Here is a 15314-nt window from a genome sequence, read left to right on the forward strand (position 1 = left end):
TGAGAAATATGCCAAATTATCAATATTTTGCTATGTGGGGCACCTAACACAGCACATTGATGCTTTAAATGTGTTTATTTTTTTATGACAATTATATCTGTAGCACTCATGGTCATGTGGGTGGATGCACTCCGTTTTCTGAAACTTGTGTATTTTAAGACTTTCTCTCATTAATTTCTTCTTACAAGGCTTGTGAAATATTTTCTTTTTATACATAATAATTATGTGGTGTGGTATGACTGGGAATGGAGAAAACACCAGCTTGATCCTCAAATTTTTAGAATGATAACTTTCAGAATTATGGATAGGTTTAATTCCTTTTGATTGTAGAGTTCAAAAAATTTCATACACCTTATTTTGATGATAAGAACCATAAATTATCTTTATTTAATGACTGCCTACAGTTGCAATGACAGTACTTTCTGCTAGCAACTGCCTGAGTTTGCATCAGTTATTCAAATTCAGGTTTATATCTATGGATTAAATTGAATAAGATATCCTGTCACCTGAACTATTTAGTACTAAATGTAGTTTTACCATGGGGAGGGGCTTGATTCAGACATCCGGAGAAAAGTGGAATGGGGACAGTAGTTGTTTTTTTAATATACAGTTAAATCTTAACTTATGTGAAGGCCAGCCCTCAAAACAGCCTTTTAGTGCATTAAGTATGAAAATTTTCCCTAATTTGGTGTGTAAACTGCAAAAGTATAAAAATAGTAACATGCAATATTGGTTCAGGTTTTATGTAACATGGCAGTGTGTTCCACCTATAGACAGAGAAGCATAAGTTAATGGACTCTATAAACCTAAATATATTATTAAATAACCCAGACAAATACAAAAAAGCTCTTTGTCTATAGAAAAAATCCTTCTAGCACAGCAATAACCTTTTCCAACCACTGCTGAATCACCAGAAGTTTTAACATCTATTTTCTGCGTTTACTTAAAAAGCCAAGCAGGTGTCAACAATTCTGCCATTGGGAGCACAGTCGTACCAAACTGAGACATCAGTTAACAGTTCTTAAGTGTTACTTGTAAGCATTGACAGTTTTCTAAACCAGTGAGTGACTGCAACACACAAACATACACACAGATAGATTTGAGGGTACACAGACTCCCAATCCTGTGTCTCCCAGGTCTCCCCAGACAGCTGAGCAATTTCAGAGCCTTCTGTCCTTCCACTGTTTCTACCAGAGAGCATATGTGCTAAGTGATTGAAGAGCTAATAATGGCCTGAGTTGCTCATTTAGGGAATTGAGTAGAAAATGTGCATATTTTTCTAATTTTATTGACTCACATTATATACTAAAGGAAGAGAGAAAAGAGAAAAAAATGTTGTCTCGGGCAACTTGGTCTACATTCAAACCTAAACCTGACCCAGTAGACTCTCTTTAAGCCCCTCAAATGTTAAGAATTGCTCTTTAACTGCTCTGACAAAGAATATACATCAAACCAAGTACAACAATAAATTAACGCATACCATTTACTGAGAATCCATAAATAGACAAATTATTATATGATTAGGTATCACTGTCTTCGAGACTTGACAATAATAGAACTAAGGTTATTACTCTATTTAAAACTGTCATAGACAGATGTCTCTATCCTTTCTTTTTACAAGTTTAACATGCCTGAATTATGGACAACTAATGGCATTCAAACCTGAAAGTGCACTTGTTAATGGCACATGTGGGTTGGATTTTGTGACTATCAATGATGATTTCTTGTCATCTAAGTGCACTTTAAAGTATGTTGGCCTATTATTTCTGTCTAATACGCATTCTTCGAAAGAAAAATGTTATTTCTATGAGCAGAAATTTTGTGAAAGGTTCTTAGACCATGGGATTCTAAGAAAATTAGTATTTTCATTGCTGCAGAATTTCAGGCAGATTGGCCACAGAATTGAAACATGACATTTCCATGCCACAATGCCTACTGTTAGGTAATACTTAGCACATCAGCATCTTGGAGAGAAACTAAACCTTAAATAAAAGTAATTTATAGCCCTTTTCTCCTATTTCTCATTCAAACTTCAAACCTATTGATTTTGATTATGGTGTCTAATGAAAACTCTTGAGTATCTGGTGACTATGAGTGTGAGTTGGCTATAAGCAGACTATATGAAAATAACCTAGGCACTCTTCTAGGGTGTTGATTACAACATATTGAGGGTTAGTGTGGATAATCATTCCCCTCAACAGATATGCATATTTTCTCTTTTCTGGACAAATTTTCAATTTTTTTTGTTTGGGTATGATGGGGATATAATTTAGTTTTATTTATTTTTATTTGTGGGTGTCTATTGCCAGATGCAAAGGTAGTATTTCTCCACTTACAAATCAGTGCATTACCTTGTCATGATTTAAATAAACTTTAAATCTTAGAGGAACTTGAGCACTCCTCTAAGATTCCACATTCTTCTCCTTTCCAAGTTTCAAGGACATGTAGTACAGTACCATAGCTCCTGACTATGAGGAGAATTCTATGCCCTGAAGAGATGGCAAGAGTATATTTTTAATAGCACATTCCTTCAAAATGCTAACCACCTACGATTTCAGTAATATTGTAAAATATTAGCAAGGTAGATACTATCACCATCACCACTTTATAGATGAAGAAACCAACAAAGCATGACTAGATGACTCACCCAAGGTCAGGCATGCTGTTGGATCTGACTACTGTGCATCCTGGGATTATTAACACACATAGAATTGCATTCTATTACTGGCTCACAGGATTTTCCATAACCCATGCTAATGCCAAGCTAATATTTTTAGGAGTATTTTCTTGTTTACAGGTGAGAAACTTATGGGGGTAGAGAATAGGGAAGCATAAAGAAAAAAGTTGAGATAAGATTTGTCTCTGAAATCTGAGCTTATGTTCTCCACATAAAGTAGCATTTCCAAGGCAACTTGTTTTGCTAAGATATTTAATTGCTTTATGGACTGTGCCAAAGTGCCATACTCCCTTTTCCTCAAGAGAATTACCTTTGGGTTCTCTTTCTCAAAACATAATGTTTCTTCCATAATCACACAAGCAAGTAAGTGTCTCATTTTACTCCTTCTACCTTGGAGTAATTAATATCCCCAAAGGAAATGACATAGTTCAAAATAGCCAAAACAAGTCCTCCTAATATTTTTTCATTAAAATTAATTTTAAACAAAAAAATTTATAAAGCTTCTAGGAGTCTGGATTAGCTTTCAACAAGATTACTCAGCTTTCACATAGTATGTCTAATTATTTAGGAATTCAGTTCTACTTTATGCTGCTTCAGGAAAACAAGAACTTTGTGTAATGCTGGGATGACAATGGCAAGCTTTCACAATGGGTCTCAGACAAGGAACTACGGTGCCTTGTGAGTGTGACATCTAACAATATCTACACTAATGGGCAATCTTAAAACAAGGAGACTAAAAATTCTATCACAGACATGAATCATACATCATATTTCTAAGATGTATATATGACAATGGAATAACTACCATTTTGTAAAGGGATAATTGGCTGCTGGTAATTTAAGTGAAGGGAAGAATGAGTCTTTAGATAACTGTGTCTAGGTTACATCATCCCACACCTTACCAATTGTGTGCCAACCCTATGAAAAACAAGAGAAAACCTGAAGCTGATTGAAGAGTTTCTCATGCATCCTTCTTTAGTTCCACATTATCAAAGGTGTTCTATTTTTATTTCTGAGCACATTCCCTATTATGTCTTCTTTAATCACCTATCACTCTACAGCTATCATTCTAAACAGTTTTAATTTACCAAGAAAAAATGATGACTCCAAAAGTGAGATTTAAAATCAATTGCCTCAGTGAGGATTCTATTAAGGTAGAGGTTATTCAACTGTAAAAGCAGCAAACACAAATAAATTCATTTTATATCTAACTTAAATGGCCATCTTCAGCTTATAATTGTTAACATTTAAAAATCACTCCATTTTCACAATTATTCTCATTTGTCATTTTTCTTATTTTCACCTGAAAGTATTTTACTTATCATCTCCTTTCACTTGAGCAAAAGCTGACTTTCACTAGAGTATGTTTGTGTTGTCCTGAGGAGCAGTAGAGGATGACTGGGTGAGAACACAATGCTCTCTCTCTCCCAAGAGACCAGCTTCTCAGATTCTATGCCTGGGGCTTTTATGAGCATCAGGATTCATGTTCCTGCCAGACCTTTGCTGCTTGACTTCTTTTGATATAGAGTTGAGTTATTTTCAAAGTTCAGGTGCTTCCACTGTTAACAGTTCACCGATAAGAGCTGACCTACAGCTGTCTAGAAGAGCTCAATCCAGCAAAAGTAAAAAAAAAAAAAAAAAGCTGGGGGAAATATTTTGTGAAGTTTAAGGCTAGCCACCAATGTTACAAATTTTACTGCAAAAAGTGAAAACTTCAAAGCTCAAACAGCATTGAGAGGAGAGTGAAAGAAGGTCTTCATTGGTCTTCAAAATAAATACAAGTTTCTAAAATTGTGAAAGAAAATATGTTGTGCTCCAGTTTCTTTGGTTCTTTCCCCTTTGAATTCTGATAACAATCAATGTCACAAAACAATGGAACTTTAAAATTAAATAGAAAATTGTGCACAGCAGTAATGCCCGTAATGCCCGCAGCACCACAGTATAATTGGAATAAAGGAGAGTCTGAGTGAAAGAGAGTGGCAAGTTACAGGAAATTTAGAAATTATGGAAGGAAGGACATTTATTCTGGGTCCTTTCATCAATCTCCAAACCATGTTTCTTCTCTTTATGAGAGGTAAAGCTATCCACAGATATTTTTATTTTTCCCCTAATTATGAAGCTTTAAAAATATGACTTATGACAATAACTTTACACCATTTCATCCTCACAGTATGAGCATTACTATCCACTGTCTCTCATTTAAAAAATGTAGACTCTTGAGAGGGTAAGAACTTACTCAAAGTTATCCAACAAATCTGTACTTCCCTAACAGATATGAACAGAGATTTCAAAACCCACTCTCTTTATCAGGTCACTTTACTGTCTCATTAGATGAATATACACAAAAGACCACTCAGAGAAATTGTTGAGCATTTTAAGATCATGTAATTATTTTAAGAATTGATTTAAAACTTGATCTATTGTTTAAGTTCCCCAGCGAACTTCCCCATTGCATTAGATAAATTTACACAATCTTTGGGTAGGTTCACTTTTCAGATGAATGAATGGGCTAAAATATTCTAAGATAAGCTAACAGATTCCTCCAACTCGTCCTCTATGATACTCATCATAGAAAAAGTTGCTATAAATGAGTGTAAAACAAAAATAACATGTGTTACTTTTTTAACATGTGCAAGCTTTCTAACAGAGAGTGAAACTTATTTGACAATCAGAATTTGTTTTATCTTTGTCACAGCAAGTAAGATATGAGGATAAATGAACACAGACTGGGTCATGATACATTCATATTTAACTTATTTTAAGCTGAAGCAGCTTAGAGGATATAAATTTCTTATCAGATAGCTGTGGCAATTAGGGAAGATTTAGGCTCTATTTCAGCATCTTGTTTATTGTCTTCCATATAGATAGCTTTAACATTTTTAATCTCTCCAGTAATTTTCTCTGTGTTAAAATAAAGAATAAGCTAGAGGCTAAGAAATTCTTACTTTAATACTGAATACAAATCTAGTCATCACATTAGTCAAATCTTAGAACTTCCTTTTGTGAATTGAAGGCATAGTTCTGAGACGACCAAGATATCAATAGTAAAATGCAAATTAAGGATGCAAAATAAAAATTAAGGGGAGAGAGGAGCTTCAAGATGGCAGAAGAGTAAGACGTGGAGATCACCTTCCTCCCAAAAAATACATCAGAAAGACATCAACATGTAGAACAACTCCTACAGAACATCTGCTGAAGGCTGGCAGAAGACCTCAGACTTCCCAAAAGGCAAGAAACTCCCCACGTACCTGGGTAGGGCAAAAGAAAAAATAGTGACAAAAGAATAGGGATGGGACCTTACCTAGGGGAGGGATCTGTGAAGGAGGAAAGGTTTCCACACACTAGGAAGTCCCTTCATGGGAAGAGACTGCAGGTAGTGGAGGATGGAAGCTTCAGAGCCACGGAGGGGAGCACAGCAACAGGAGTGCAGAGAGCAAAGCAGAGAGATTCCCACACAGAGGATCAGTGCTGATCAGCACTCACCAGCCCGAGAGGCTTGTCTGCTCTCCTACCGGGATGGGTGGGGGCTGGGAGCTGAGGCTCGGACTTCGGAGGTCAGATCACAGGGAGAGGACTGGTGTTGGCTGCATGAACACAGCCTGAAAAGGGCTAGTGCGCCACAGCTAGCCGGGAGGGAGTCCAGGAAAAAGTCTGGAGCTGCCCAAGAGGCAAGAGACTTTTTCTTGCCTCTCTGTTTCCTGGTGCGTGAGAAGAAGGGATTAAGAGTGCTTCTTAAAAGAGCTCCAGAGACAGGTGCAAGCCTTGGATATCAGCACAGACCCCAGAGATGGGCCTGAGATGCTAACGCTGCTGCTGCAGCCACCAAGAAGCCTGTGTGCAAGCACACGTCACCATCCAAACCTCCCCTCCTGGTAGCCTGTGCAGCCTGCCACTGCCAGGGTCCTGTGATCCAGGGACAACTTACCTGGGAGAACACACAGCATGCCTCAGGCTGGTGCAACATAACGCCAGCCTCTGCTGCAGCAGGCTAGCCCCACATTCCATACCCCTCCTGCCCCCCAACCTGAGTGAGCCAGAGCCACCTACCTAATCAGCTGCTCCCTTAATCTCGTCCTGTCTGGGTGGGGAACAGACACCCTCAGGAGACCTACACATAGAGGCAGGACCAAATCCAAAGCTGAACCCCAGGAGCAGTGCAAACAAAGAAGAGAAAGGGAAACCTCTCCCAGCAGCCTCAGGAGCAGTGGATTATATCTCCACAATCAGCTTGATGTGCCCTGTATCTGTGGAATACCTGAATACACAATGAAACTTCCTAAATTGAGGAGGTGGACTTTGGGAGCAACAATATATATTTTCCCCTTTTTCTCTTTTTATGAATGTGTATGTGTATGCTTCTCTGTGTGATTTTGTCTGTATAGCTTTGCTTTACCATTTGTCCTAGGGTTCTGTCTGTGTGTGTTTTTGTTGTTGTTGTTGTTTTTTAGTACAGTTTTTAGTGCTTATCATTGGTGGATTTGTTTTTTGGTTTGGTAGCTCTCTTCTTTCTTTCTTTCTTTCGTTTTATTACTTAAAATTTTTTAATAATTATTTTTTATTTTAATAACTTTATTTTATTTTATCTTCTTTTTTCTTTTGTTCTTTCATTTCTCCCTTTATTCTGAGTTGTGTGGATGACAGGCTCTTGGTGCTCCAGCCAGGCATCAGGGCTGTGCCTCTGAGGTGGGAGAGCCAAGTTCAGGACATTGGTCCACCAGAGACCTCCCAGCTCCACATAATATCAAACGGTGGAAACCTCCCAGAGATCTCCATCTCAACACCAAGACCCAGCTCCACTCAACGACCAGCAAGCTACTGTGCTGGACACCCTATATCAAACAACTAGCAACACAGGAACACAACAACACAGATTAGCAGAGAGGCTGCCTAAAATCATAATAAGGCAACAGACACCCCAAAACACACCACTGGACGTAGAACTACCCACCAGAAAGACAAGATCCAGCCTCATCCACCAGAACACAGGCACTAGTCCCCTCCACCACGAAGCCTACACAACCCACTGAACCAAACTTAGCCATGGGGGGCAGACACCAAAAACATTGGGAACTACAGACCTGCAGCCTGCAAAAAGGAGACACCAAACAGAGTAGTTAAACAAAATGAGAAGACATAGAAACAGACAGAAGATGAAGGAGCAAGGTAAAAACCCACCAGACCTAACGAATGAAGAGGAAATAGGCAGTCTACCTGAAAAAGAATTCAGAATAATGATAGTAAAGATGATCCAAAAGCTTGGAAATAGAATGGAGACAATACAAGAAACGTTTAACAAGGACCTAGAAGAAATAAAATGCAAAACAACAGTGATGAACAACACAATAAATGAAAATAAAAATTCTCCAGAAGGGATCAATAGCAGAATAACTGAGGCAGAAGAACGGATAAGTGACCTGGAAGATAAAATTCTGGAAATAACTACTGCAGAACAGATAAAAGAAAAAAGAATGAAAAGAATTGAGAACAATCTCAGGGACAACTGGGACAACATTAAACACACCAACATTCGAATTATAGGGGTCCCAGAAGGAGAGGAGAAAAAGAAAGGAACTGAGAAAATATTTGAAGAGATTATAGTTGAAAACTTCCCTAATATGTGTAAGGAAATAGTTAATCAAGTCCAGGAAGCACAGCGAGTTCCATACAGGATAAATCCAAGGAGAAACACACCAAGACACATATTAATCAAACTATCAAAAATTAAATATAAAGAAAACATATTAAAAGCAGCAAGGGAAAACAACAAATAACACACAAGGGAATCCCCATAAGGTTAACAGCTGATCTTTCAACAGAAACTATGCAAGCCAGAAGGGAGTGGCAGGACATATTTAAAGTGATGAAGGAGAAAAAGCTACAACAAAGATTACTCTACTGAGCAAGGATCTCAGTCAGATTTGATGGAGAAATTAAAACCATTACAGACAAGTAAAAGCTGAGAGAGTGCAGCACCACCAAACTAGCTTTACCACAAATGCTAAAGGGACTTCTCCAGGCAGGAAACAAAAGAGAAGGAAAAGACCTACAATAACAAATACAAAACAATTAAGAAAATGGTAATAGGAACATACATATCGATAATTACCTTAAATGTAAATGGATTAAAGGCTCCAAACAAAAGACACAGACTGGCTGAATGGATACAAAAACCAGACCGTATATATGCTGTCTACAAGAGACCCACTTCAGAACTAGGGACACATACAGACTGAAAATGAGGGGATGGAAAAAGAAATTCCATGCAAATGGAAATCAAAAGAAAACTGGAGTAGCAATTCTCATATCAGACAAAATAGACTTTAATACAAAGACAATTACAAGAGACAAAGAAGGTCACTACATGATGATCAAGGGATCAAACCAAGAAGAAGATATAACAATTGTAAATATTTATGCACCCAATATATGAGCACCACAATACATAAGGCAAATAATAACAGCCATAAAAGGGGAAATCAACAGTAACACAAACATATTAGGGTAATTTAACACCCCACTTTCACCAATGGACAGACCATCCAAAATGAAAATAAATAAGGAAACACAAGGTTTAAAAGATACATTAAACAAGATGGACTTAATTGATATTTATAGGACATTGAAACCAAAAAGAACAGAATACACTTTCTTCTCAAGTTCACGTGGAACACTCTCCAGGATAGATCGTATCTTAGGTCCCATGTCAAACCTCGGTAAATTTAAGAAAATTGAAATCCTATCAAGTATCTTTTCCAACCACAATGCTATGAGACTAGATATCAATTACAGGAAAAAATCTGTAAAAAATACAGACACATGGAGGCTAAACAATACACTATTTAATGACCAAGAGACAACTGAAAAAATCAAAGAGGAAATCAAAAAATACCTAGAAAGAAATGACAATGCAAACATGACCCAAAACCTATGGGATGCATAGGTTTTGAACTGCAAAACCAGTTTTAAGAGAGAAGTTTATAGCAATACAATCCTACCTCAAGAAACAAGAAAAAATGCAAGTAAACAACCTAATCTTACACCTAAAGAAAGAAGAGAAAAAGAACAAAAAAAAAACCCCCAAAGTTAGCAGAAGGAAAAAAAACACAAAGATCATGTCAGAAGTAAAAGAAAAAAATGAAGGAAACGAGAGCAAAGATCAATAAAACTAAAACCTGGTTCTTTGAGAAGATAAACAAAATTGATAAACCATTAGCCAGACTCATCAAGAAAAAAAGGGAGAAGACTCAAATCAATAGAATTAGGAATGAAAAAGGAGAAGTAACAACTGACACTGCAGAAATACAAAGGGTCATGAGAGATTACTACAAGCAACTCTATGCCAATAAAATGGACAACCTGGATGAAATGGACAAATTCTCAGAAATGAAAAACCTTCCGAGACTGATTCAGGAAGAAATAGAAAATAAGAACACACCAACCACAAGCACTGAAACTGACTAAAAATCTTCCAACAAACAAAAGACAAGGACCAGAAGGCTTCACAGGCGAATTCTATCAAACATTTAGAGAAGAGCTAACACCTATCCTTCTCAAACGCTTCCAAAATATAACAGAGGGAGGAACACCCCCAAACTCATTCTATGAGGCCACCACCATCCTGATACCAAAACCAGACAAAGATGTCACAAAGAAAGAAAACTACAGGCCAATATCACTGATGAACATAGATGCAAATATCCTCAACGAAATACTATCAAACGAACTCGAAAAGCACATTAAAAGGATCATACACCATGATCTAGTGGGGTTTATCCCAGGGATGCAAGGATTCTTCAATATACACAAATCAAACAATGTGATACACCATATTAACAAACTGAAGGAGAAAAACCATATGATCATCTCAATAGGTGCAGAGAAAGCTTTTGACAAAATTCAACACCAATTTATGATAAAAACCCTACAGAAAGTAGGCATAGAGGGAACTTACCTCAACATAATAAAGGACATATATGACAAACCCACAGCCAACATCGTCCTCAATGGTGAAAAACTGAAACCATTTCCACTAAGATCAGGAACAAGACAAGGCTGCCCACTTTCACCACTATTATTCAACATAGTTTTGGAAGTTTTAGCCACAACAATCAGAGAAGAAAAAGAAATAAAAGGAATCCAAAATGGAAAAGAAGAAGTAAAGTTGTCACTGTTTGCAGATGACATGATACTATATGCAGAGAATCCTGAAGATGCTACCAGAAAACTACTAGAGCTAATCAATGAATTTGGTAAACTTGCAGGATACAACATTAATGCACAGATACCTCTTGCATTCCTATACACTAATGATGAAAAATCTGAAAGCGAATTAAGAAAACATTCCAATTTACCATTGCAACAAAAGAAATAAAATACCTAGGAATAAACCTACCTAAGGAGACAAAAGACCTGTATGCAGAAAATTATAGGACACTGATGAAAGAAATTAAAGATGATACATATAGATGGAGAGATGTACCATGTTTTTGGATGGGAAGAATCAACATTGTGAAAATGACTCTACTCCCCAAAGCAATGTACAGATTCAATGCAATCCCTATCAAACTACCACTGACATTTTTCACAGAACTAGAACAAAAAATCTCACACTTTGTATGGAAACGCAAAAGACCTCAAATAGCCAAAGCACTCTTGAGAAAGAAAAACGGAGCTGGAGGAATCAGGCTCCCTGACTTAAGACTATACTACAAAGCTACAGTAATCAAGACAGTTTGGTAATGCCACAAAGACAGAAATATAGATCAATGGAAAAGGATAGAAAGCCTAGAGATAAACCCACACACATATGGTCACCTTATCTTTGATTAAGGAGTCAAGAATATACAGTGGAGAAAAGACAGCCTCTTCAATAAGTGGTGCTGGGAAAAGTGGACAGCTACATGTAAAAGAATGAAATTAGAACACTCCCTAACACCATACACAAAAATAAACTCAAAATGGATTAAAGACCTAAATGTAAGGCCAGACACTATCAAACTCTTAGAGGAAAACATAGGCAGAACACTCTATGGCATAAATCACAGCAAGATCCTTTTTGACCCACCTCCTAAAGAAATGGGTTTTAAAACAAAAATAAACAAATGGGACCTAATGTAACTTAAAAGCTTTTGCTCAGCAAAGGAAACCATAAGACAAAAAGACAACCTTCAGAATGGGAGAAAATATTTGCAAATCAAGCAAGTGACAAAGGTTTAATCTCCAAAATATACAAGCAGCTCATGCACCTCAATATCAAAAAACCAAACAACCCAATCCAAAAATGGGCAGATGACCTAAATAGACATTTCTCCCAAGATGATATACAGATTGCCACCAAACACATGAAAGCATGCTCAACATCATTAATCATTAGAGAAATGCAAATCAAAACTACAATGAGATATCATCTCACACCAGTCAGAATAACCATCATCAAAAAATCTACAAACAATAAATGCTGGAGAGGGTGTGGAGAAAAGAGAACACTCTTGCACTGTTGGTGGAAATGTAAATTGATACAGCCACTATGGAGAACAGTATGGAGGTTCCTTAAAAAACTAAAAATAGAACTACCATACAACCCAGCAATCCCACTACTGGGCATATATACCCTGAGAAAACCATAATTCAAAAAGAGTCATGTATCACAATGTTCATTGCAGCTCTATTTACAGTAGCCAGGACATAGAAGCAACCTAAGTGTCCATCAACAGATGAATGGATAAAGAAGATGTGGCACATATATACAATGGGACATTACTCAGCCATAAAAAGAAACAAAATTGATTTATTTGTAGTGAGATGGATGGACCTAGAGTCTGTCATATAGAGTGAAATGTCAGAAAGAAAAAAACAAATCCTGTATGCTAACACATATATATGGAATCTAAAAAAGAAAAAAAATGGTCATGAAGAACCTAGGGGCAAGATGGGAATAATGACGCAGACGTACTAGAGAATGGACTTGAGTATACATAGAAGTGTAAGGGTAAGCTGGGACAAAGTGAGAGAGTGGCATGGACATACATACACTACGAAATGTAAAATAGAATGCTAGTTGGAAGCAGCCGCATAGCACAGGGAGATCAGCTCAGTGCTTTGTGACCACCTACAGGGGTGGGATATGGAGGGTGGGAGGGAGGGGCATGCAAGAGTTAAGAGATATGGGGATATATGTATATGTATAACTCATTCACTTTGTTATAAAGCAGAAATTTACACACCATTGTAAAGCAGTTTTACTCCAATAAAGATGTTAAAAAATAAAAGAAAATATGCAGATGGAAAATAAGCATATGAAAAAAAAATAATAATAATAAAAAGTTAAAAATTAAGGGGAAAAGTTTCATCTCAACTGATATAAATGTGAACAAAGAAGTTTGGCTTAATAAAGTCAATTATTACTTTAATCAACATCAAATCTTTATAATGATGTCCGTAATGGAGAATACAGAATGAGGCTTTTCAATACACTTCAGAGACTGAAACAAAGTCTGAAAAACATGATATTTTACACACATACATACACATGCAACAGCAAAATTAAAATTAAGATTTTGAAGTGACACAACAGGTATCTCTTTCATGTTTAACACCACAGATTTTTAATCTCAGAAGGATTAGGAAACAAACCATTATTCCTCTGGCTTAAGAAACAGTATTCTACATAACTTAGCTAAAGAGAAATGGTATGCAACACTTTGATATGAGTGAGTATAGCAATAACCAAGAAATTCCTATTATATGAGATGTGGCAATGATCAAAAATAAAATATGACTAATGCCTATGAGCAGGGTAGAATATTAATTTATTAACTGGGGAATGACTTAAAGTTCTATTTGATAAAAATAAAATTATTAGTATAAATAATGTCATGTGTTCTCAGAAGAACTATAGTTTTGTTGAAAAATAAAAAAGAATGACAGTAGGCATCAGGTAGGGCATTCAAGACCTATGCAATATACAAATCCATGTTGAATTTGAACACACCAACACTTGTTAACGGCAACAATGGCACAAATATGTTGACTGGACTTCAGTTTGAATAGATTATCTTAATAAACTGAAGGCAAAGAAAGGTAGAGACATGATATTTTGTAGTTTGCTTCTTGCAGAAATGCTATAAACATAGTAGAAGTCTGATAGAGATATTGATTAATCCAGTATGTTAACAGTGATATCCTAACTACAGAAGCTGTAATTAAGATTATATAATTCTTATTGGCCCTCTGCCTTCAGCCTCACTGACTCACATTCATCTTCTCAGCTGTCTTCAAAACAATCTTTCTAAAAATAAAATTTCTATTACAGCACTCCATTTTTAAAATACATAATGGCCCACAAAATGAACCTCAGCTTCCATAGTGTATCTTCCTTACAGGACTCTTTATGATTGGACTCCTATATGTCTAGGCAGCCTTGGATTCTGATACTTATACACTCACTTCCTGTCCTTCCAGAATACTGAGTAACCATAAATTCCTTGAGAAAACCCTGTAGTGCTGTTTCATGCCTTGATCCCTATAGCAACCACCATTGTTACCCACATATATCCCCTCAGCCTTCACCATTTCTGTGAACATCAAACTGCTGTTTTGTACCTACAACTCTTTGCCTGAAGGCTTTCTTTGGTGACCAAAGCCCATAGAGCCCAAACCTGTGGAAAGTCTAAAATTCTGGAGAATTAACATTGCCTGGGAGCAGCTCTCAACCACAAAATTACTGGAATTGGTGAATAACACCAAGTCATATTCTATACTGTTTCCCAAGGTTATCCCAAAGGATTGAGTCCTAGCTACTCACAGAGGAAACCTGTTAGAAAAATATTCTTTTTTTGGGGTGGGGGTGGGGCTTATAAACAGCAGACATTTATTTCTCACAGTTCTGGAGTCTGGGAGTCCAAAATCAAGGTTCCTGGCCGCTTCCAGGTTCACAGATGGCCGTCTTTTCCTTGTGTCTTCACATGGTGGGAGGTTTCAAGAAGATCCCTGGGACCACTTTTTTTTTTTTTTTAATATCTTTATTGGAGTATAATTACTTTACAATGGTGTGTTAGTTTCTGCTTTATAACAAAGTGAATCAGTTATACATATACATATGTCCCCATATCTCTTCCCTCTTGCATCTCCCTCCCTCCCACCCTCCCTATCCCACCCCTCTAGGTGGTGGGATCTCTTTTATACGGTTCCACTTATGAGGGCTCCAACCTAATGACCTAATCACCTCCCAGAGGCCTCACCTATAAATACCATCACACTGGGGACTATGAATCTGGGGAGGGACACAAACATTCAGTCTCTAGGAGTTGGGTCTAGAGTGCCCTTTACTTAGGGCTAGAAGCTCCTGAGGCTGTCCTTCTAAGCCATCAACTGAACGCTTGGGCTTTCATTAAGGTCTCTTTTCTCCAGCTGTCTGAAACTTCAGTGTCTCCCAGCCTTGTGTCAACTCCAGAATCTTCATTTATTTCACAGCTCCCAGCTACTTGATTTGTTTTTTGCCCTTCTTCAGGCACTTTTTCACCACATATCTGCAGCATATCAGCCCAAAACTCGAGAACCCTGCAGATTTCTGGAGCTACGTCTCTGTGCAGCTACCTTCTATTCTTGTAGTTGCACCACAAATTCCTGACACCTCAGC

Source organism: Balaenoptera acutorostrata, chromosome 17 (genome assembly GCF_949987535.1).
Source record: "Balaenoptera acutorostrata chromosome 17, mBalAcu1.1, whole genome shotgun sequence".
Taxonomy (NCBI): domain Eukaryota; kingdom Metazoa; phylum Chordata; class Mammalia; order Artiodactyla; family Balaenopteridae; genus Balaenoptera; species Balaenoptera acutorostrata.